Source organism: Lagopus leucura, unplaced genomic scaffold (assembly GCF_019238085.1).
Source record: "Lagopus leucura isolate 7727_CA_CO unplaced genomic scaffold, USGS_WTPT01 Super-Scaffold_100157, whole genome shotgun sequence".
Taxonomy (NCBI): Eukaryota; Metazoa; Chordata; class Aves; order Galliformes; family Phasianidae; genus Lagopus; species Lagopus leucura.
The window spans coordinates 24,873,298-24,898,716 of record NW_024962334.1 but is presented as its reverse complement, the minus strand read 5'-3'; the positions used below and the strand labels follow the sequence as shown (position 1 = coordinate 24,898,716).

The 25,419-nt window shown below is 35.4% G+C and overlaps 1 protein-coding gene and 1 long non-coding RNA gene across 2 annotated transcripts in view; one reads left to right on the top strand and one right to left on the bottom strand.

The window, feature by feature from the left end:
- Nucleotides 1-20,959, bottom strand: part of THSD7A (thrombospondin type 1 domain containing 7A) — a 245,876-nt gene extending 224,917 nt beyond the window's left edge. Inside the window, exon 1 of the mRNA XM_042888490.1 lies at nt 20,880-20,959. The gene's annotated coding sequence lies outside the window, so the exon portion shown is untranslated. The remainder of the gene's footprint in view (nt 1-20,879) is intronic.
- Nucleotides 7,064-16,810, top strand: LOC122189352. The gene is made up of 4 exons (XR_006181791.1): nt 7,064-7,152; nt 13,903-14,229; nt 16,218-16,287; nt 16,507-16,810. It is a non-coding gene; the product is annotated as an uncharacterized LOC122189352 (long non-coding RNA).
- Nucleotides 20,960-25,419: the final 4,460 nt, after the last annotated feature.

Here is a 25,419-nt window from a genome sequence, read left to right as displayed (position 1 = left end):
TGAATGGCTCAATATTCTAGCCTGCAGAGCTTAATCATGTCTGGAAGGTCATTCCACACATTTTTTTGTGAATGTGAGAAATTGCTGCCAGGCATCTGTTTTTAAAAAATTTTTCCTCCCTTTCTTTTTTCTATTTATGCCATCTGATCACATTACTTATATCCATCTCATAGCTCTAATTTAAAAGGACATTCCTCTGAATCATGGCTTAGTCTTGCCCATACATTTCCAGATATGTTGAAAGAGAATATGATTTTCAGTCTGAGGTTAAGCTAACGAAAAGTTAAAAAGTATGCTACCTGTTAGCTATTGCTACAACATATGAGTAAGAGTACATCTTTATAGAGGCTTATTAAAATAGAAAAAACATCCAACTTGGAGACAGATGAACTGGCTCAGGTAACCAATCAATATAAACTGAACCCAATATGTTAAATATAATGAATTCTACGGGCTGAACTATTCTGCATTAATACAATGACAACTCCAACTTGGCTAGGAGATAAGTCCAGTAAACAAAATGCTAACTGTCACTGTTACAGATTCTCTTCTACTCCATTTTTTCCATGTTACTTGCAAGATCTAGCCCATTCCATTCCTTTACTGAAGTTTAGAAACATCCTCAGCCTTGCTGCCTCAAGTTTTAAGCTACAGGATTCTACCAATTTGAACTTAAATAAAAATAAAAATAAAAAGAGATGCATACAAGTCAGAGAACATACGTCCTTTGCACCCTCATGTAGTCTTCTTGTTTCTTTGAGATTAAAGTCACTTAAAAGCTTTGATTTTTTTACACCAAATTGACAATTTCCTCCGCCCACCCCCATAACACTGTGTCATAAGAAAAAGTTACTGGTGTCAAGAGCGGTGCCATCAGATCAGATAATTTTTGCTGAAAGGCCAACGAGAATGATACCTCTATGTATACTATTTATGTGATAATTTGGCAAAGAATTGAGGGTTTCTTTTTGACTGTTGTCACACCTTTCTAATCTGAATTATTCTTTATTATTTTATAATACTGTTTTATTTGAAGTCTCAAAATGGCAAAGCAGCTTTACTTTTTTCTTCACAAAGAATAAGCAGCCTTCTGGTACTATCAGGAAATAATGCTGCCTGTGTATCAGTATGCCATCAGCTCACAAGCAGGGGAGACCTGGAGCAATTACCCACTTTTAAGAGAGAGTGACATATCCTTTTCCTTTATTTGACTTTATTTGTGTTATGAGATAGATACATCTGTAAGCAGTAAAACTCTCTCAGTAACAGAAAGAAGTGGAAATCTACTTTCTAAGCATTAAGACTCTAAATGTTTAATATAGAGAACTTTAGTTCAGGCTGTGTGAGTACTAGTAACAAAAAAAAAAAAAGCACAACTAAAACATCCATAGTTTAAAGTTAATATTTACTTTTTGTCTCATAATTGACAACCCTTTAAAGTAACCATCAAAAGAGTGTCAGATGAATCTCACTAAAAAGCTGGTTGTATACAAATAAGTTCATTTCAGTAATATGTACAGAATGGTCAGAAGTAAAACAGATCTCTGCTCTGTATAGCCATTTTAGATGAATCTGATAACATGAGTTTGTCATGAGGCTGATACTTCAAATTCAGCTTTCAGCTTGAAACAAATTTTTACACTCTGAGGAAAGGAATTATAATAAAATGCTGACATGTCCTTACAATATCGAATTGTTTCTGCCAGAGGATAGATTTCCTATTCTTGGCATTTCAAAATAAGTGAATTTACATTTTAAGAATGAGATACTATTCACATTCAGTAACTGTAAATCTTTATGGCTTTTTCTATTTGATGAAAGTGAAATAAGTATCAACAAGCAAAAGTTCAGACTCTCACCCCCTCCTCAAAGTTGAAATACTACGAGGCCAATAAGGTTTATCAAGCCTCACGTGAGGGCTGCATTTGAAGAACATTATCCCTCTCAAAAGGAGAAATATGCTTAATCCTGTGACTCATAATCCTAAACCTTATATTTTAAGTGTAACTCTAGTGATTTAATGCACCTCATAGCAGATAAAAGTTCTTCTCAACACTCATAACTTAGTTTCTTTAAATTTTCAAGAATAAAAAAAACAGTTCCAATCTTCCAACAATTATAGATTCATATAATGGTTTGGTTTGAAAGGGATCTTTAAAATCATCTAATTCCAACTGCTCTGCTATAGGCAGGGACAATTCCCACTAGACCAGGTTGCTCAAAGCCCCATCTAGCCTGACCTTGAATGCCTCCAGGTAAGGGGCATTCACAACATGTTCCAGTGTCTCACCACCCTCACAATAAAGAATTTCTTCCTAACATCTGGTCTAAATCTGTTCTCTTCCAGTTTAAAACCATTTCCCCTTGACCTATCACTGCATGCCCTCTTAAAAAGTCCTTCCCCAGCTTTCCTGTAGGCCCCTTGCTGGTACTGGAAGGCCACTATAAGATCCTCCCACAAGCTTTTCTTCTCCTGAAAAGAAGCAGCTCCTTGGGTCTGAAGAGCCCCAACTCTCCCAGCCTGTCCTTGTATGGGAGATGCTCCAGCCCTCTGATCATCTTCATGGCCCTCCTCTGGATCTCCTCCAACACTTCTATGTCTTTCTTGTGTTGGGAGCCCCAGAACCGGATGCAATACTCCAAGCTGGGACTCACAAGAGCAGAGTAGAGGGGCAGAATCACCTCCCTCGATCTGCTAGTCACACTTCTCTTGATGTAACCCAGAATACAGTTGGCCTTCTGGGCTGCAGGCTTACACTGCTGACTTGTGTTGAGTCTTTCATCAAACCAACACTCCCAAATTCTTCTCTTCAAGGCTGCTCTCAAGACATTCTCCGCCCAACCTGTATCTGTGCTTGGGATTGCCTAAACCCAGGTACAGGATCTTATAAATAGCAGTGCCACTAAAAGCGTACAAAAGATACACATATTCAGTTACAGGCCAGCTTTTCCCACCATTTATAAAAGAATCTGCAACACACTGAAGAAGTAAACATGCATACACTTGAAATTTAGGAAGATGAATGAACATGAATCCCATTATTTGACTTTCAAATAGAAACCTGAGTATCAGAATGAAGTCATAGTTGACTCCTGAACATAAGGATTTCAATCCTACTTATTGTTTTGTTCCTTCTGTGTAAAATCCTGAACTCCACTACCTCATAGTTTCATAGCATTCAAGGCTGCTCCCAGCCTTTATATTCCCAAACAGTTCTTCATTGTTTGTACCAACAAATGTAATAGATTGTACCAACATATCCAGTAACACACCTCTCCTCATTGATTCTTCCACCACCTGCATCAGCATGTTATCTTCCACACACAGCAGGCACCTCCTGGACTGCGTGCACCTGGCAGCATTGTTTTTCCAGCAAAAGTCAGAGCAGTTGAAGTCTCCCATGAGAACCAGTGCCTGTGATCATGAAGCTACTTTCAGCTGTCTGTAGAAGGCCTCATCAACTTCCTCCTTCCGATCAGGCAGCCTGCAGCAAACACTCACAGTAGCCTGCCCCTTACTTCCCACCCATAAACTCTACACTTATTTGTCATACATCCCTTGGTAGAGCTCTATACATTCCAGTTGTTCTCCCACATAAAAAGCAACTACAGCACCTTGCCTTACCATCCTGTCTTTCCTAAAAAGCACATAGCCATCCATGGCAGCTTTCCAGTCACATGAGCTGTCCCATCACGTCTCCATGATCACAATGCCATTTGCCTGTTTGTTTAAATAAAATGAGTAAAATACTTTACATATGAAAGTGAGAGTCACTACCTCCTATTATTATTATTTGGAGCAGGTGAAAAGGCAAACACCAGTGACAGTAACGTGAAAATTTACAAACATCACTATTCCAATTATTTGAAGGGCCACCATGGATAAATGAAAAGGGCAGCCATCCTCGTTCAGCCTCAGCTTTCACAATGAGCATTTTATTGAAATTCCCCTTTTCTTTATTCTTTTCAATACTTCTAAAGAATGAAGGTATGAAATATTTAATTCCGATACCTTCTCATTTCCTGACATCATTACAATTCAAGATGACTATCTAGTCTGCTTTGTATCTGTTTTTGATGCCACTGAATAGCTGGTTTCAGGGAAGAGCAGCAACATTTCTGTGAAAAACAATTCTTTCATATTTTACAATTGACAGAAAAGGAAAAAAAAAAAAACATTTATTTTTAATCTATTTATGGAGATTGTCCTCCATAAAATATCACTCTTTGCACTGCAGTTTCAGTACAATTTTAAATGCATCAAAGACTTGGACTATAACTTAAATTTACTAAATACACATTAATTAATTCTAATGACATTAAAATTATCTCCTATTTTGGTGTGATGACAAAATGTACAAAAAGCTATTTATTCTTACCAGATTTTTTTCATATTAATTATAGAAGGATCTTACATGATTAAATTTCACAGTAGTGTTCCACATGGAGATCAAAACAAGACCTTCTATAGAACAGTCACTTGAACTCACTAAAAAAAATTAGTTTTTAAACACAAGGTAATAGCTAAAACAAATTTGCTTTAAGACGTGGCTATTAGCAGATAGGGTACAGTTATTCAATTTATGTTTGGATCTTATTTCCTTCTAGATTTCAGTGCTTCAACAAGGTACTAATTACCAAGTCCTAGAACTATTTTTATTTCTCTTGATGCCTTTAAAATCTAACTAAAGGGATAATGAAGGGTTACATGTTGACATGTGGCTATACTGAGCATTAATTAGCTATGTGTATGCATACACACAGAAGCAGTGTTCTAACAATATGTTTATCATAGTAAGAGCAATCTCCCTTTGTTATTACAGACCCATTAGTAGACTGCTGCAAATTTATATCTCAAAGGACATGTAAAAGTTAACAACACACTGCAACTGCGTCCATTTAACAAAAAGCCTGGTTCACTTTGTTCTCAATCCACCTTTGGTCCTGACAGCAATTTAAAACCAAACAAGTTGTGCAAATCACCCTCATGATGTGCATGCAGGAAAAAAAAAAAAATCACAAAATTTTCATTGTCTTTTTTTATCCATTGATTGGCATTTGTGCATACAGGATTTAATGGTTTCCCCATGTAGAACTGAAAGTATAAAACCTATGCAAACCTGGAAGCACATGCTCATTAAATGGTAAACTAAAACATTCCGATACACTTACGCTCCGGAAAGTGAGAGTAGACTTTTTAGACAACGTACAGGGATTTAACTATAGAATTCATTAAAATGAATTAAAGTCATGCTGCTAAAATTTACTATCATTGAGAAGTTATCATGAAAACACATCTAATAAAATTTTAATATGAATTGTGGTGCCTGAATATTTTGAATAGTCACTGGAGACAAAAAGTGTTCTAAGGCTACACCATAAAGCTGAAGGACAAACACAGAGCTTTGCAATATGTGTGTCCAGTAATCACAGCAATATCTTACGTGTGATTTACAAATATCTAATTACTGGTGTTCTGTCCTTTATTTAATTTATTTTGACCACTTAAACTGACTCAGAAGTGCCTATCCCTATTTGCATTTTAATGAATAATAATTGATATTTATTCAGCACATTCTATTTGCATCTCAAAGCTTAATTTAGAGATTAATACATCTTATAACCTAAACCAAACTATTGATAGATATTCAAGATCTCATTATTCAAGATAATTCTGAAGATGAGAATTATTTACTAGTGAATGAGCAAGACGGTATGCATTTTGATTTTGTCAAGATGCTGCCCTCGGTTTTAGCTGTTGCATTGCAGTTACTGTCACTGGTGATTGGGGATGCCTGGCCTTTAGGAAGTTACATTTAGGAAGATGAAAAATTAAAGAGACTGCTCACTGAGATGCCTCAAGAAAGATTTCAATTCATGCCATTTTTTGCCCAAATAAATTCTGTAAATCACCCAGGAGAAATGAGTGGTAATCACTGTTTTCCCACAACAATACTTAACAGAAAGAAAACACTGTGATCAAAAAATGAAAGATATAATTTTGCCAGAATCCTAGGCTCATGTAGGTTTACTAATCAAACTGGTAGATATATATCATGCATAATCAAGGAAGTCCAATGAAGGATGGCAAAAAGTTGAAGCATTAATTCCAAGAGGTTTTTCCCATCTGTGTTAATCTATTTGTTTATTTGATTTTTGGCTTCGAGAGTTCCCTTTCTAGGGATATCTTATAGCATATTTTTGAGTATATGCCTCACTATTTCCCAACAGAGTGCTGAATCTCATCTAAAACAAGAGCTTATGCAAAGGGCCAGCCTAAGTTTAAAAACTCTCAAGTGAAGGCTGCACATTGAACACTGCTATCTTCAGATTAATCCTGTCTCATACACAAAATCTAAAAATGGGCATGATTCATTACTAGCTTAAACTATTCTCCTAGGCAGCTTAAGGATGAAGTAAGTCACTCTCCATGTAGATCTCTAGAATGAACAAAACATACCCTGACTTTCTCCTTTGCCTCCGCTGTAGTGGAGCTTACAGTGCCCAACTCAGCCAGACATTTTACTATAGACAATTATAAGAGATCTCCCCTTATAAAAGATAATAACAAGCATTATAATATTTGAAAGGAGTAATATGATTAATACTTAGAAGCACATTCTGTGAAGGCTTTTTACCTTTAGAGTGCTGTAAGCAGAGGAAGGTACCCTAAAGGCTAAAACCATAAATCAGGAAAGGCACTGTAAACATTTTTAAGAAATTTGGGAAATATATTAACGTATGATATAATCTCTGAGAACAAGGATCAAATCCAAAATGAAAACTGGGATCAAGTCATGCTGTTTCTGGAAGAAAAAAAATAAGGCTCTCAGATAGCTTGTCCTAGATATTTACTTTAAAGATAGGAACAGAAAAACAGAGCACATTTCAGGTCACACTGATTAAATTCAAAAACTACATAACACATCAGAGATGATAAGAAGATTCACTACTATTATAAACCATGGTTTTTCAAACTAAGCTTGTTTTTTCGCCAAAGTATCTTGCTGAGTCTTGCATCATTCCATCAGACAAAGAGTGATTCAGGGAAAGACTGCCAACAGCCACTACCAAACAGCTGTCGAGATTGCCCGGGGATCACTTGTACTAGAGCAAAGTTAAAGAACAGCTACTGTGCTGGTGTCTAACTTGGTAAGTATAAAGCTGTAACATTTTGGCAAGTAGAAAAAAAAAAAAAAATAACAAACAGTGAATAGGGCCTACCTCCCAGAGTCCTTTTTTCACCTGCTTGAAGCTTTTATTACTGTCTGCAACTGTATGTTTTGCTGGAAATTTAACTTTTACCTTTCAAGAAATCACAATCAAGAGGTTGAAAACTGAAGATAAGCACAAATGTTATAACCTCTGACCTATATAGCAGTTATTATTTTAGTTGAAAGACTAAAGGAAAAAAAACTTCTATTGTAGCATTGTATTATATATATATATATATATGTTTTTATTTATATATATAAAATTCTAGGCTATTTACGAGTTTAATAACTTTCCCGTGTAATTATTTTTAAATAATAAGTGAAAATTGTCCAGGGTGTATCATATATTTTAAATTAAGTGAAAGGCATATAATGAAACGAGATAAAAGAAACAAGATCATGATATATAGCAGATTTAAAGGAAGCATCTAATGCATGCATAGGATGAGAAGGTCTCTGGACCCAAACAGTCTGGAACTCCTTATAAAAGTATAATAGTGATATACAGGAATGTACTGAGTGAAGTCTGTCCCATGATCTTAATGATCAAGGCATGAAGATTCACTGTTTCCCATAACTGAATCCCTATAGTTTTGCACACTGGTTCTGAGATAATATTATGATTGCTGTGGAGCTTATAGGATGAGCCTGCAGTAACTTTTTCAGTATGCTGATAGTTTAGAGAACAACAGAAACAAGAATATATAATGTAGACATTGATGCGTGGACTTTTGAAGAGGAATGGAACATAAGTAAACATAGTAAAAAGAAACAAACCATATCCTTGTAAACTGACAAAAATGATTTTAAACTAGCCAGGTAATCTGATGGCCATATATATCAATAATTCTGAACATTTAAATGCAAAGGAACATTAAGTCTGAAAACACTAATGCAGAAAAACATTTTATCACATTTTATACTGTCAGTAGTCATTAAGACTGCTTTTAGATGTATAAAGCCATTACATAGCTTATTATTTTCTACAACCATGGGACTTTTCTCTAGAAGAAAAGTGCATTTTTAAACATTAAAATAATGAAGTAAATGGCATAGGCTAAAAAGAATACATGATAGGAAGTATAAACTGAGATGAAGATAGAAAGAAAATCAAGCAGAGCTCAGAAGGCAGAGCAATGTCTCTATCAACTAAGCTAATTTAAACATCCTGTAGGAGGCTTCCTGTGTGAATTCAACATTAAGAAGAAATAAACTCAGAAAGACCAAAGGCTATTACTATTACTGGGAAAAAAAATAACAAGATACACAATGCAGGATGACATTTGAGCCAGTTAAGAATGGCCAAGAGCTCCAAATGCCCAGAAATCTGGTAGCAGCTAGAGGAACACTGAAGATGGCTGAAGCAGAAAAGGGATGTAGAACTAGAAAGATGGAAAAGAATCAACACTAAGGTGGATAAATTTCTGTTCTATAACTGTTTTCATGTGCAGTTCCAATTAAACACATTTGTGTTTAAAATATGAAGTACTCAAGTCTAGTCTAGAATGAAATTCTCAGAATTGTATGTTCACTAGAAGATTAAAAAAAAAAAAAAAGTTAAATAAGAAACAGCAAAAACTATTATTTTGAGCTTCCAGCCATTGCAGACTTCTTCATGTTTTGTATTGGAGCAGATGCATAATTTAAGAACTAAAACAATTCACTCTTCCTTCTCCACAACCTTTCTCCCCACTCTCCCCAGAACAGAAAACCCAAACACATGCTTCACTGTTACAAGCATCATCAGAAAAAAAAAAAAAAAAAAGAAAAAAAAACTTTTAACAAACAAATAAGACATACATTGCTTTTACCACAAACTACTTTTGCTTTTTTCCATACCCTTTCATTCTTCCTTCAATATGCACTGAGATTTTATTCGAAGTTTTGCATATTGTAATTCATTTATGGTTGATTGACATTTTTCAAAAAAATAAGAAAAACACCTATCACATTTGAAGAATATTAAATTGGTCTTCACTTAAGCATTCTTTTTTGTGCTTCACTCTGCTTGAAACTTGTTACTATTTTTCCCCAAACAATTTAATCCCATGCAACATATAAAGGAGATAGATGCAGATGTCATTAGAATGAAAACATTTTAAATAGTTTTCAAGCCCTCATTAAGTTAAACTCTGGAGAAACTGCAAGTAAAACCTATAAACCACTTCAGGGTCTCCTTAGAGGAATTTTTATCTTCTAGGCAAGAAAGTATAACATTTACTGCACAGAGTCCTGTTATACCAAAGGAACAGAGCTCAAACAGTAGCTCTGCAATACAAACAATGGTGACTGCAGTTCAATTTATCTATAAACAAAGAGACTTGGTTAGTACAAAAAAAATTCCTGTAAGTAATTCAGAGAAAATTACAAATAAACACATTGTTTTCACAGTTTAAAGAAAGAATAAGCTTTTTATTCTTTTCTTCTCCAGACTCAAAGACAACACTTCTTAATCAAGCAAACAATTAAAACTTGTTTTTTTAATAACATTCAAAATCATACTATCTGGAATAAACTCCAAATGTGCCATTTCATTTTCCAAAACACATTATTTCACAATTCTTTGGGAATATCAGCCATTATTTTTCAGGATATATGGTCATTTCTATCCAATCCCCAACAATGAACAGGGCATTTAAACTGACAATTCCAAGTGAACATGTAGGCCAGACACAAGCAGAGTCTCTACAAATTCTATTTATGCAGTCATAAATCTTTACATAATATTACATTCTCTTCTATATAAAGAGAAACTTTTTGAATGTGTGGCTCAGCAACAGACTACAGCAGTCTGATGTACATCTGGAAGCTAGATAGTGTGGGATATGCAAAATAAAACAATTATCAAAAATTGATGATCAAGGATCATTTGGTTCCATGGTTCTATTAAAAGTAATGATTTTTAATGCTGAAGTTACTAGAAATAATGACAGCACCCTATAATTTATGCAAATACTAAGGCCAGATAAATGGCTATGGTAGTCATACGAGTTTTCACTAGCAAAAGCAAAGTGCTGCAGAAAGACATTGAAAGGACAGTTTTTGTTTTCTATTTTTAATGTTTAAAATTGCCTCTTGTGATTCCTACAGCCAGATGAGTAGACAGGGTGTAAATAAGGACATATCCTACCTACTGTCACTGTGATTGTGACCCCGAAGGAAATAAAAAAGAAATACAAAACCAATCCTTCCGTAGAAAGAGAATGTGTGTTATCTGAGCTTCATAACAAAAGGGCTTTTGAAGCATGGTTGGGATGCCTGACATACACTCATCACAGTGCTTGTCAAGTCTTATACTCTACACATTTACCTCAGTGCACCTTCCCTAGAGATAAATGGTGATTTTTGCTTCACAGAGGAGAAATTCTTTACCTCAGAGATTTTCTTGTAAGCCTCAGAAGCCTCAAAAGATAGACTGAAAATGTGTTGTTTCTCTGCCATTAGGAATATAGTAGTAAACATATAGGTTAAAACAATAGCAAAGAATTATCACACAAGTAAAAAGACTTCATTATTTTGGGGTTATAACTGTCATTATGAGAGAGCACACGCTTCAAGCTTTCCATTTACTTCAGAAATCATGGAAATTTCATCCTTGAAGAAATGGCTGGCATATAGATGGGCATTTTCTGGACAGGTGGAAAATACTAAGCACGTGCCCTTCTTTGCACAAGCAGCACAAACAGGATTTTTCTATTTAATTTGCTAAACATCAGAAATTCCAGACAAATATTTTATTACAAGCCTAACACATTCAGAGAACCTAAAGCTATTACACACACTTACACATACACATACATACACAACTGTAAATATCACTAATATATAATTTTTACCTTCACATTTTTTATTTAGGTCTTTAGCCATGAAATAAGCATCTCACAGACCTGACAGAGAACTGACCAGAATGTCTCCCAGAGGGTACATCAGGTTTCCAAGGGCCTTTTTTGCCATTCTTGAGTATCTTTGCTCTCAATTTTATCTGAAACCTAAAGTTTGCTCTCTTTCCAGAGAAAGCTCTACACAAATGTTCCCCAAGGGATATTTTCTCCTACTACTGTCAGGCTGGTAGAGTATAGCTCAACTTGAGAAAGAAAGTGTGCCCCTAGACTTGCTGAAATATGGTGAATGCATCGTTACATAGGGATTGTGGGCATTTTCAGTGCAGAGACAGAACAAATCTCATATTTGATTTAATTAAGAATCCAAAAGTACAAGCCTGTGGTGATATTAGATACATATAAAGTCTCTCACAAAATATTTAGCTACTTTTCAAGTAAATAAATCCTGAAGTGGCCATTCCATGACAACAGTCATATTTTGTTTAAGATTCTTAAATTATAATCTTCCACAAGAAATATCATAGGAAAGAATAGATGCATATACCATAAGGGCAAAATAAAAATAATACAAAAATAGATGTCAACATCTAAAACCATATGGTTGAAGTAGCATTCAATAAATTAAAAACAGTTTGAAAGTCTTATGTTGGTAGTATGAAATTTCAGTGATAAAATGTGAACATATCAGTGAAACTTGCAGGACAAGGGGAAATGGTTTTAAGTTGAGGGAGGGAAGATTTAGGTTGGACATCAGGGGGAAGCTCTTTACAGAGAGAGTGGTGAGGTTCTGGAACAGGCTGCCCAGAGAGGCTGTGGATGTCCCATCCCTGGAGGTATTCAAGGCCAGATTGGATGGGGCCCTGGGCAGCCTGGTCTAGCATTAAATGGGGAGGTTGGTGGCCCTGCATGTGGCAGGGGGGTTGGAGAGTCACGATCCTTGAAATCCCTTACAACCCTGGCCATTCTGTGATTCTGTAATCTTAAGTTTCTTCAGCTAAAAAGAAGGAAGGTTCTAGCCAAGTCTTGAAAAATTAACATTAGCTTAAAATGAAAGGAATTATTTTTAATTTTTTTTCTCTCTGTCAGAATGAGAATTTAGGCCATACTTTTTGTTCCCTGGGGAAGTCTTAGAAATGCTTATTGTCCCCATTTACCAAATATAGCCCATAGCAATTTTCTTCTATTGTAATGCACACCTAGTATTGCTCATGTATTCAAACTAGAGTATTTACTTTACTGAAAATCTTTTCAAGAATTGACTGATTAGTATGAGTGTACAGCCTTACTCCGTCTGCAGAATTAGCATATCCAACCCAAATCAATTCTCCTAGTGAGAGCTTTTTTGCTGTTGTTGGGCATACAAAGGACTTGAAAAACAATTCACCATTTGTGAGGGAAAAAAACACACACAAAAAACAAGAAAACAATAACAACGTTCATTTTCATCACACACAGTCTTGTGATTTCATGAAAAAAATTGAATAATACATTAGTCTATTCTTCTCAAAGAAAGAATATATGCTAACAGAGAACACTAAACAAATTCTGATTTCTGCCGTATCCATGCAATCCCGCTGAGTGCACTGAACTGCTGACTGAACAACCATAGACATACAGTTTGGTTCACAGAGAAATTTGTACTGTCTGAGAAATACAACTTTAAATCTCTTGAGGACACTACATCCATTAAAAATTAGGGATTTTAATTTGAACATAGTATGTAAAATAAATGTGAGGTGTGAGAGAGGTAAATAGCTTCCTAAGCCATTCTGCAAATAAATAAAAAAAAAAACCCACCTATTATTTGAAGTTTGCTATAATCAGAGACAGCAAAAAGCGTTACTCAACTTGCTATGACATGCCTATAGGATGACTAATTTTTGGGTGAAACTGCATCTCGAATAAAATCATCACTACTAGAACAGTGTTCCAAATTTTATCTGCTTTTTCTTTTATTTCATATGAATAACTATAATTTCAATTCTTTATTCATACCCTAATAATCTGCATCAACATAACGCAAGACATTACACATTAACACAAACTGTTCAGAGATAATGGAAAATAAATTAATCTCTTGAACGATTAATTCATATTCATACAGATAATAAAAAGGTATAAACTGTAAATTCTATTTCTATTCTGAAACATATATACAAATGTGATATGAGTTTGTCACAGCAATTGCTGCTGCCCTAGACTTATCTTGTCAAAATGCCCTGAAATGCATAGAAAACTCCAGGCAACTGTCAAATGCCCTAGAGCACAGCTATATTCCTCTATTAGTTCTCAGTAAGTGGAATCATTAGTGAAGACAAAGTCTTCATATGCATTTAAAATCAAATTTTAAATAATGAGAAAAAAAATATACAATATCATCATTTCCATAAAAATATCCTTCTGCTTTACTGTGAATTACCTGCCAGATTGCCTATATTTACAAATGTGCAAAGCCAATCTACACACAATGCTACATGATTTTAAGCTTTTCACTGAGGGCTGTTGACAAGTACATTGAGTGTCAAACAGGGGATTCCAAATCAACTTTCTTATCACTCAGTAGCCAAGTAATGACAATAGAATGACAGTGTTTCGAATTACTGAACCACTGGCAACCAGTTCTGTATGTGCATTCTATCGAACTCAATTTTACCATGCTTCCACTACACTGGTCAAGGAAGGAATAAATACCACAGCTAGATGCATAGTGCAGCTCCTTCCAACAATTTAAGGCTTAATATATCATGCACGTAGCCATGTTACCTGACAGCCTTCCAGGGAGGGGAATACAACGCAACACAGTTAACCGCAATATTTTTCATTCAGACATGTGTTTACCTATGTAGATTCATGGCTATCCAATCAAGGAGACGAGGAGGCATCCCGAAAATGACACATCAGCAGGGAGAAGAGAAAGGAGTGGGTCCAGAAAGGAACGGCTTGGATCAGACATGGTGAAACCAAAGGAAGCCTGTGGTCACTAAGTTCAACTTTGCTACTTTTGTACATTTGGGGAAAGCTGCCAGAACAATCTCAGCTGGGAGCAGTGTGCCAGTTCCTGTTCAGTGTTGCCAGATGAAACCTCTTTTTTTTTTTTTTTTCCCCCCCCAACATCATCAGCCTCAGTCAAGCAACTTCCTGCAAGAATACCCAAAGTGGGTTACACACTGCAGGTACAGACTCTGCTCCAGCACCACTGAAAAGTTTTCATGCTGAACAAGCATGCTATAAGTAGAAGCAACCTTTATGAAGTTATTCCTGAGATAAATGCAACAAAACAGACCATCCCTGATGAATATTTATCACAGGGTCAAAAAATACCTGAATTTGACTGAAACACTCTGCACAAAGGTAATAAAAAAAAACTCACAAGCTCATATTAGTACAATGCCATACACAATGCTCATCTTCAGTTGAATTCTGTAACAGCAAGGCAAGGCATAGAATAAGGAATTAAGAAGTATGCACACTCGTGAAACTGGTCAACATGAAGATGTAAAAGCATTAGGGTCATAAGACAAATTATGTTTGCGTGCTTTGGACTTAGCCATTGCACAAAGCCCAGTGGTAGAAAACATCCTCATCTCAAAGCTTAAAAGAAAAAGCTGTCTTATAAACATTCCATTGCACTGCTATATTAAGAATCTGCTACAATCATTCAGAAGTTTCAATAAAGATTTTAATTACAAAAATAAGTTTGGCTAATGAGGACTCTTTTTCATTAAGGCAAAAAGCTCTGTGTGGTTAAGAACCCAATATTTCTTTTCTTGTACTTGATAACTCAGTAGCACAAGTATGTGCACTGAACAACATGCAATAATTAAATCATTCACTGTTCTAGTGAGCACAGAACAGGGCTGAATGTACTGAGTGTAATGCTCTACAGCCAGTAAGTTTAATCAACACAAAATAGTAACATTACTCTAAATTAATCAAAAATCAAGATAATTCAATGCTGCTAGCATTCAATGGTCACCCAATTTTCCATCACTAAGTTTAACATAATAACATGCTATATTTTGAACTGACGTGCCCATGTACTTTAGAAAACACAGCAGTCTAACAAAAAAAAGCAATAATAAATTCTGCTGTCTCATCTCTCTTGTAGTCAGCTGCAATATCATGACAACTTTTGTTCCAGATCCTCAAAGTCAAGAAGAAGCTTTTCTGGGACAGCATGCCCTAATTAAATTTATTTGCCATGGCCCATTTTTAAAGATTCAAATTAAATGTTTTTGAGAGATAAATGACAGTTTTTAAATTCATTTATTATGCAAGAATCATTCTCCATAGACAGTAAATGGAATTTCAGCAAAACCATTGTGACAAGCACTGAAGTATAATTTCTATTTCCCAATATCAGTTATATATTCAAACTGCGTTGCTTCTGAGAGAAAAATATTTCAAATTAAAAAGAGGACTTGGAGGACAAGATACTTCCTTGAGAAGTTACCCAACCTGCATTCTAATCATAATCAGTCAGGAGTGAGCATACACTGTCACTTCTAAAGTAACAGCAGCCATCTTATTGATGACCTACGCTTAACAGTTGTGAGTCTGTTGATGGACTCAACATTATGGTCAAAAAATGGGAATTTAAACGTTACAGAGAGCCATTCAGTTGAGTACTTACATTCCACTGAATTTTTTCTTTTTTTCTTTTTTTTCTTTTTTTTTTTTTTTTTTTTTTTTTTAGGTTTTATCAAAAAACCTGTCACAAAATTATTTCAGCTTTTTGGTAGTTATAGGAAGCCTTAAGATTGAATGATATTATTTTTGAATATCCCTGTAAGATTTTATATCAATTCAGATATATTTTTTTAACTTGCTAAAAAGAGACAACTTGAATGTGAAAGTAAGCAGAATTTTTGTCTAAGAAGTGTTACAATCTTAAAAATGATACTAGTAATATGGTAAAATAAATTTTATACTCAAATATGTATTTCAGGAAGAAACATGCACCACTTAAATGATTTATGTAATATGAAATTAGGTACTAGAGACAGTGAAAACAACTGTAAAAATGAGACTAAAAATAAAACCTTTGAATGACATGAACGTGTCATAACATGCTCTCTCTTGTATAGAATAATTCAACCACTCATTAATATCCACAGTCATGTGTGATTCTTAACAACTTTTATTTCTGTACTCTTCCTAGGAAGAAACTAGGACACTTGCCTTACAACTATCTTCAGTAGAGAAGATCCCAGCCAAGTTCACGTTTCCAGGTAATGAAACAATTGTTAAAGCTGACTGCTTTCAAATTATTACAGACTTGCATTTTAATGTTCCTTCTTTAAAAATTGATTGAATTTATTTTTGTGTGTAGCCCTCCAAGTTACAATTCAACACACAACTAAGGGTTAACAGAGCTCTTGGAAACTTTTACAGATGGTTATCAAACACCTTGTACAGGCTTTTAATCTGGTTTGTTGTTATTTGTTAAGGAAAGAAACCTCACACATCCCAAGAGCTGACCAATGAAACACACCTTTGAAGACTCTGGCTCAACATCAGCTTGTCATTTACACCTCAGAGATAAAGACCTTCTGTTTCCAAAGTACAAAGCCCAAAACCCTCCAAGCAGTTCCACCAGGGGTCCAGAGTCATCTCAACAGGAGATCATTTTTCTACAGAGCACAAGGAGAATTCCTTCCCAACACCTAACCTAAAAATCCCCTCTTTCAGTTTGAATCCATTCCACCTTGCCCTATCTACCTGTGTAAAAAGTCAGTCCCCCTCCAGCTTGTAAGCTCCTTTCAAACATTGAAAAAAATTGCAATGAGCTCTTCCCAAAGCCTTCCCTTCCCCAGTTTAAACAATCCCAAATCCCTCAACCTCTCATCACAGGAGAGGTGCTGCAGCCCTCTGATCATTTTTGTGGCACTCCTCTAATCTGCTCCAACTGCTCTGCATCTATCGTGTACTTGGGGCCCCAAGCCTGGACACTACATACTCTACTGTCTACCAGAGCTCCATTTACTAACACAGTTAGATTTGAAAAATAAGTAAATTATAGATCAGTTTGCAGATAATTAAAATAAATAAATAATAAATCTTTTAGGATCAAGCTTCATTAGACAAAATAAACAGTAACTGTTAAGTATGGCTGATAATATCCTTGATGGTATGATATTGAAATTTCTTTTCAGAAATTCACAAGCTACACTGATATTTGTTATTATACTGAAAGGAACGCCTAAGTTACCTACCAATAAGTTCAGAGTTAAAAACTTGCTGCCCTTTGATGTTATTTTCAAGACTAAAAGACAGAAATGTCCAGAAGATATTTCTCCAATTTGTTAAGGAAGTAGAATAACACATTAGTATTTCACAGTGACAATGACATTTATTTAAGGAAAAAAAAAGTTCATTATAAAATATGATTTCAGTACCAAAAGGAGACACAAAAGAAAGATGGAAAGAAGAATTGTTTATCAGTGTTGTGATTGGACTACAGGTAATGACTTTAAAAGAGAGTGGAGTTAAATTAGATATAAGGAAGAAATCCTTCACTATGAGGGTGGTAAAGAACAGGTTTCCTAGAGAAGTTGTGGGTGTCCCATCTCTGGAAGAGTTCAGTGCTAGGTTTGGTGGTGCTTTGGCAACCTGCTGTAATGGAAGGTGCCCCTGGTCATGACAGAGGACTTCGAATTACGAAGTAGATAGATGATCCATAAGGTTCCTTCCAACCCAATTCATTCTATCAAGTATTCTTTTTACGTCTCCAGAACCAGAAAACATGCACTATAAATCATTAAAAGAATACCAAAAGAACTCCTCCTAAAGCCTTGAACATTGCCTTAAAGTTCTCAAAGATTACAATATAACGAAAAAGGAGAGAAGGAAAAAAAAAATAATAATAAAAGCAGCTGACAGCTTATAAAAACAAACAAGCAAACAAGATGACCCACAGAGTTTTATTGAGTGTGACTCTGATTTCCACAAGTGGAAAGCTCAATAATAAAGCCCAACTTGCCATGTTGGAATCATGTCAATTTAATTTAGATTAAAAAAAATAAAAATACAGCCTTACAAATCTAACCTCTCCTATTCTTCTTCCTATCAAACACAAATAACTGGTTATTTGTATTAATCTTTCGGTGTGAACTTGTTCAATTAACATACATTTTAGTTATTAAGTTATCACTGAGTATAAAATATCAGGAGAATATTCCTCAAGAAGAAAAATATCCACATAACTTCACTTTGGAACTAAACCACCATCTCTTTATGATGAATACAAAGTATTGGTCTTCTCCAAGACATACAAGGAACAGATTCCAGAGCAATGAACTTGAAAACAGACCTGGAAGGAGACTGGGGGCTACATGGCTGCTGTCAACACTTAGCATATAATTTGAAAGAACCCATAGTTTTCTTGGTGGAGCTCTCAATCTCATTCTGAATCTAGTTAAAAGCACTGGATATAATGGAGCTGGATGCAGACAGATAAGCATTTTTTATTATTATTCCTATATTTGCATAACCATAACCAAACACTATGACTGGGCCTATCTTCATAGATAACTTTAAGGGCTCAACAACATCTGTATATTTATAAAGATTAATCAATCATTTTCATATATTAACTTCATCTACTCCATGGTTCCCACTACAAAAGGCCAAGAGTCCTTATACATGTATGAAACGTGATTTCATACATCAAAATCACTAACTGCAGGTGCAGAAGAGTCAAAGATCTGAGATTTTTAGAAGTTTTAGGATTTAGAATTATTTAAGTTGGTGAGAGATGGTTTTGAAGGATGGAAAACTTAGTAGATAAGGAATTTAATGGATGGCCTCATCCAGAGAGTAGTTGATGGTTCTTTCTCCAGGTGGAGGCTAGTGTTGAGTGGTGTCCCCCAGGGGTCAGTCTCTTCAACATCTTTACTTTGTAATGAGAAGGAGGAGCACCAAGGTGAGGGCTGGGGGTTAGAACTGGCCTTAAGATCCCTTTCAGTTTAAGCCATTTGATGATTCGAAGTGATGAGAGCAGCCTAATTCCTGAATGATCTCATTTATGTAATGTAGCAGATTTACTGTGGAGCTAAACCATTTTCAAAACAGTTTATTTTCATTTGCTCTTTTCTTAGCACCACAGCATGAATGTGTGCAGCTAACGCTCTGTGACAGATTTAGCTTGTTGCAAATTACTCTGAGATTTCATGGCATGCTTCTCCTGTGATTTTAAAGCAAATTAAACTGATTTAATCCTGGAGAAAAAAAAAAAAAAAAAAAAAAAAAAATTAAGGACAGCAGCACTGACAGGACTCCCAGTCCATCACAGTCCATGCCAGCAGGCCAAGATGCAAGGCACGGTACTGCAGGGTGGAGGAAGAATGGAGTCAGCTACCCACATACTTGAGATCTGAGGCACAGAGAGCCAATTAAATGTCACTGAGATCATACCACAGGGATCTGAGGGGCAAAAAAGCACCAAAAATCAAGAGGTATGATGAAAAACAACCAAGAAAACATTTTTTCACAGCAAGGTTCTTGGCTTGGTTAATGAGTCTGAAGAGGGATCTGCAATGCAACACTGGCTTCTTCGAGATTCCAGGCATGGATTGACTTGGCAAACTTGACACACAGTACTTAACTTGAAATCAGACAATCACATGAGATAACAAAATTTCAGAAGAGAATTAATTTTTAGTTCTTCTTACCCTATTTTGTATTCAAGCTGGAGGGAAACGTACCAAGAACAGCCTACAGATGGAAAATAGCTCAGGTCTCATTTAGAGTTTAACAAGCACTCAGCACTTTCTGTACAACTTCTGGTTGGATTAAAGCAAAGGCAGGATGTTAATCTCATTCACAAAGTGCCACAAGGGACTTTTAAAGATATGCCACATTACACCTTCAAGCAACATGTTCATTTTTTACAAGTCTGAAACCAGCAAGAGTACAAGCCTATTTCTGTGGAGTTAATAAAAATGCAGTAAAATTACCACCATTCTTTTCCAGAAAAAAGAAGTTAAATTCTCCCCTCACAACCTCAGTTCAATGTGATTTAATAAATACTGGGATTATTTACCATAGTTTTATCTTCTAATTATCTCTCACATGAGAAATGCTCAAAGACTCTTATTTCTCCATCTTCATTATTTTATTTTCATACCAACTGGGAAAAACTATTTGCACACAAACAGGATTCCCAGACTAGCAAAGCAGCAAAAGCTCACCTGAACTTCTCTGCTTTTCCCCATAATTCAGATAAGAAGCTACGGGGAAAATAGTGCTCATGACAACAGTGCAGCATTTCTGGTTCAGTCTTGGCTCCTTCTGCAGCCAACAATAGAAATGCCAACAACAGCTTCAGCCCCACAGATGTTTGGCTTTCTATTTGCCTATAAGAGCTTTTGGACCTGTGCTGCCCTGACAAAAGCTGGTTAACAGAAATCACACCAGGAAGCACAAGTGTTTTTGCTGGTAGAAAATATAAAATCAAGTATAGATAACATGCATACGTATTTCCACTGTTACTAAAACTCTTCAGACTGTCTTGACAGTATTATTTTTATTGGAACTCTATAAGAAAAAAAACACACCCAGTAAATGGGACTATTTCTGGAAATATGCAAACATTTGGTTTCTCTCCTACGAAGCAGCAACTTTTCTCAGTATGAAACAAAGTAGTTACTTAAACAAGCCTAACCAATGCTTTGCAGTTCATTCTTTTTAAAATCAAAGGCAGATGCGCTCTAGTTCAAATTAATTATCATCAATACTGCAAAAAGTAGCCATAGTAAATGAAAACAGAGTATCAACAAGCACATAGATCCCCCAGAAATAACAGTAACAATAAATAAACCACCTAGTTCTCATCTCCAAGGGCTTGCAGCTGGAAGCACTGCAGTGCAGGGCTGAGTAACACTGGCTTGATCTCATGTCTCTCATCAGCTCCAACTATGTTGTGAAAGAAAAGTGACATTCAGATTTCAACACATTTTTAAAACTCTTCTAGCTTACATAAATACAGAGGGCATTGTTCTCCTTTTATTGTATTTATTCTGTTTACATGTCCTCTCAGCTGAAAAGAATTGCTTCAAGACTTTCTTGCTTATTTGGAAAGTCCAGCATTCCTTAAATCTGTTGTTCAAATCCTTTCCTCAAGTGTACTCAGCACACAGAGGCTCTTTGTTGCACTTGACTGCTTAAAAAAAAAAAAAAAAAAAAAAAACACCCAAGAAGCAAGAATGTCCTAACTCACCAAGGGCAAACAGCCATATTTTAATATTGCTTATAAATTCAAGCTTGGAAGGACACCAAAAGACACAACCATCAATGGTACCACCGTACGAAACATGGATGCATCCTCTGAATATTTGAACACATGAAAAATAGCAGTGTTAATATTGCATACACACAATAAGGCAGATCCCTCAAACAGAGCACGCACCTGCTAGACAAAATATTGCAATTACAACACTCGATAGCCCACAAACAATTTTTACCCAGGCCTAATGTTCACCCTCACTAAAAGCCCTCTGCTGCCATCAAGTCCCTCCTGCTTTGGTTCATTAAACTAGGACAGGAATGACAAAGAAAGCTTCCTCTGCCCCCCGCTGAGGAATCACAAAGGGAGCACTCAGCTTCCTGTGGATCATGCCAAAACCTTCACTGATACAGCACAGCTTAGGAACAAAACATTTCAGCGGCACCGCTTACACCTCTGATGAATACACACACATTCTCAATCTGCAGTTCTCACATCACTGAGAGGTATCTCAAGAATGATGAGAAAAAACATGTTAATTATTTCTTTGGGAGAGTGCCCAGAACCAGGGTCAAAGGCAAAGATACGAATTCTACCGAGTTGGGCAGAATATTATATTTTCCTTTTTGCAACTTCTGTTGCAAGACTTCAAAATTATACTTCATCAGGAAAGATTGCTCCATCCTGATGAAGTAGGGATTAAAATTGCAGTCAGAGTTTAAACTTCCTAGAAGTAAACATATTCCAGAGCCCAAGAAAGTCTCTGTCTCTAGGTAAAGAAGCTGCTCTGCATATCTTGTTCAGGTGGAATAGGACTATTAAAAATTACTTTTGATGCCAACTGCTATTTTGAAGCATCTCAGTATGAACCACAGATTCTGTGACAGCAGGATGAACTCTTCTACCATTCTGTCGCAGTTTTGAAAAGAACAGCTACAAAATTAGATCAGAAAGATCCAATCTAATGGATTAAACAGGATAAAAGTTGGTAACAAAGCTAATACCAAATATGACTATGCTGCTTTAGTAATGCTAAGACCGAAAATAGAAGAATGTGAATTCACGTGTATGTGTGTGTACACATCTGTATACACACATACATGTGTGTAAAATGGTACTATATTCATGGAAAAATAAATGGACTATTAATAGAGCTCAATTACATATATGTTATAATAGAAGAAAGAAAATGATGAAAATACCATATGGAAGCATAAGTATGTACATCCACATTATATATTTATAGAACACATATTCTATATGCACATAGCTACAGTTTTAAGGAATTAATACATGAATGAAGGAAAGCTAAATGTTCAAAAAATATGCCTTAGAACTTCTATACATTTAATAGAATACAGTGTAGTATTGTGCTGAATTTTTAATCACCTATCAGCACGCTGAAAATAAAAATATCAGAGGTTATATAGTGAATTAAAAAAAAAAAGTATCTTCATCATGGATAAGAGATGCATAAAGAGAGCCAAGAACAGAGGTCCATTGAATTCCACAAAATTGTTAAGTGTTTTTGTCACAACATTCTCTGAAGGTCAAATGCAAAAGAGGAGGATTACAAATATTGGTAAAGCATAAGTCATTAAGCATGATGATCAAGCAGAAATCTATTCTTAGAGAAGACAAAACTGCTGACTATTAGAAGCCAGTAGTCTCCTCCAAACAAGAGGACCCATGGTGATACCACTGTTTCTTACATTCATTCTTAAGAATCAATTTTTTGCCAGTGTCACAAAGTTTCAGAAAACTTCCATCTGCTCCTCTAGAAATACTCTTACAATTTCTTTTCTATACCCCAACATTTCTAAGAGGAAAAATTTTTAGATTTTACATTTTATTAACTTCAGTATAATCAAGATTTTTTTTTTTTATATTAGCAACAAATAAAAAAAAATGAAATCTAGCCAATGGACAACATTAAACATATTAAAAACTCCTTTATACTGAATGCATATTCATTTCTTGAAATTTTCAGGGTATCAAGAGTTGAAGGAAACCCCTTTGCAATGTACCGAGAACTGCAAAAAGTTACCTGTCCAGTAAGTGATTTAGAAGTCATTAAAGTGGTTACCAAACTGCTCAAAGTAAAATAAAATAGTTCCCATTTTCTGGTCTGACCCTTATTATTTCCTATACTGTAAAAACTAGAAAATATCTCTGTAGTCTTAAAAAAAAAATTTTAAAGTCTTCAAACATCAGATGAATCCCTGCAGAAGCATTAGCACTAAGATCCAAATTGAGCTCCTTTTCTTAAAGCATGAAATGAAGTTTTTTGTCTTCTAAGTGACTTTCAGGAGGAAAGGTTTTTTCAATTGTACTGAGGATGTCAAAGAATATACCTTCAGTTACCCAGCATGGTATTTATCAGGACCTGGTCACATTGCACTTTTTCAGATATGCTGAGCTGCATCCTAACTCCTTCCACTTATTTACATCCTTCAGTGTCCAAGTCCAAATTTAAATACGGAAAGTATATAAGCCACTTTGTTAAAAGAACACTGACAATATGGAAGGTGAAAAGCATGTTTCATACCTTGAAAACAGGCAATTCCCTCTCTAACTGTGGCCTATTATTTTCTACTGGAGAATTGCTTTTTCAAAAATGATAACCAATGACTGTTAGCTTAAAAACTGTCTTTTAAATTATTTCTAACATCTTTCTGAATTATTAATTTATTTTGGAAGTCTGTTAAGACAAGGCCCTATGACAAGACTGGTCAAATATTTGTTTTAGCTGCAACCTCAAGTAGAATTTGTTCCAAACAGTTGATGAAGCCTAGAAGCAGAAACTCAGTTTTACTTTGCACTGTAAACCTCTTTCACAGGAATTTTCTTCTCATTAGCATACTTTCCACTTTCATTTCTGAGAGAATACGTTTCTTTGTTTAGGAGCAACAAGCAAGCAGAGATGGCAAAAGTTAAATAAAAATCACAAAAGCTAAGCAACAGATGGATTCTAATCATACCATCTGAATAACTTGATCTTACTTTTACATGATTACAGTAAGTGCTGTTTGTCTTCGTTGTCTGTACTTTCTATTTAGCAAAAATCGGAATAAAAAGTAATTGAAAAAAGCCTCTGTTTCATCAGTAGCACTTTCATACATTCATTCAGACAAAAGTCACTGTATTCAAGTGGGAGATTTTTAATGCCAGTTTCTCCACAAGTAATTCTTCTCCTTTCATAAAACAGATTCACAATATAAAGTCGTTTGTAGCACAATTATGTATAATGCTTGCTCTTTTTAGCCAAATACGGTTATTTCCAGTGATTTGGCAAGTTAACCAGGCTGCTGGATCAATAAAATTGCTATTTGCATGTCAAAGAACTAAGAGGCTTTCCTGAAGCCACAATTGGCTTCTTCACCAAATCAGACTCCCACAATAATAATAATAATAATAATAATAATGATAATAATAATAATAATAATAAAAATCTGTATCACAGTACCATTAAACTTTTCTAAACAAAAACAAAACCATATTTGTCATAGGTCAAAAATCACAGACCACTGGAAGAGGCTTGCCTAGAAAGCACTGCAATTTAAAAGATACAGTCTAAAAAGTACATAAAAGTGGTCCAAGAGGACTCGGTCTAATCAAAGTCTTTCCATACTCTTTAGTGTCAGTGGTATCATACCTTCAGTTTTTGTTCTCACCCATTTTCCTCATTTATGTGGACCATGCACATGTTTACAGGAAGCTTGTGAAGTCTAACTGGATCAACATGTAAAACCTTGGATTACAACAAAATACTGGTGTCAGCTTGTGCCAAAAAATCGAGAGTAGTACTCTCTCATTTGGATCGCTGGATGTTCTAATATATGACAAAGACTGAGGATATGCCATCCTTTTATATAGTGGGCTTAGAAAGGTAAGAGTTATTGGGATGTACAAGATGATCAGGAAAGAGCTGGAGAAACTTGGAAGGAAAGCAACGAAGTACATCGGCAAAACAGAAGTTACAGAAACTAAGGGCAAGTATTTCTTCTCCTTTCATTAACTTTTTCTGTATTCAGGGGATAGAAAATTGGAAAAGTAGCACTACATTAGCAGTTATAGAAGCAACACACCAAGCTGCATTACCAACAGGCCTCACAGAAGTCACACTTACTACAGTAAA